A 765-nucleotide genomic window follows, 5' to 3' on the forward strand; every position below is an offset into this window, starting at 1 on the left:
TAAAGGAAAACCATAAATAAATCAAGGGGATTCGATCCCCAGTCCGGCGGTGTCCGGCCCACACACCAGTGCGCTCGCTACTCGGCTGTCAGCTTCTCTTTGCCACGGACAGGTCAGAACTCGGTCCCCCTTTACGGGTCTTGGTCGATGAGGTGGACTTGACCCGACTTGAACGCGTGCAATCCGGGAGACCAAGACTCGTAAAGCAGGACCGAGTTCTTAACCTTCCGCTGATAAGTGGAGCCGACAGCCGAGTGGCGAGCGCGCTAGGGCTTGGTGCACAAGACACCCTCAGCCCAGGGGTCGAGTCCTGGTCGCGGCGAACATTTTCTTGTTGTTTTTTTGGCAGGCCTACCTCCCCATGTCGGCTGGTCTTTTGTCTTAACCCTTGGTCACCGCGCCGCAAACTACTAAATAGGAAAAAAATGAACCTCGGACAGTATTCGAACCGACAACCTTAGATAGAAGCCGTGGCCTACCTCGCAGGACCAAGCCCTAGCGCGCTCGCCACTCGGCTGTCGGCTCCACTTATCAGCGGAAGGTTAAGAACTCGGTCCTGCTTTACGAGTCTTGGTCTCCCGGATTGCACGCGTTCAAGTCGGGTCAAGTCCACCTCATCGACCAAGACCCGTAAAGGGGGACCGAGTTCTGACCTGTCCGTGGCAAAGAGAAGCTGACAGCCGAGTAGCGAGCGCACTGGTGTGTGGGCCGGACACCGCCGGACTGGGGATCGAATCCCCTTGATTTATTTATGGTTTTCCTTTA

Source organism: Frankliniella occidentalis, unplaced genomic scaffold (assembly GCF_000697945.3).
Source record: "Frankliniella occidentalis isolate FOCC.00 unplaced genomic scaffold, Focc_3.1 Scaffold18, whole genome shotgun sequence".
Lineage (NCBI taxonomy): Eukaryota > Metazoa > Arthropoda > Insecta > Thysanoptera > Thripidae > Frankliniella > Frankliniella occidentalis.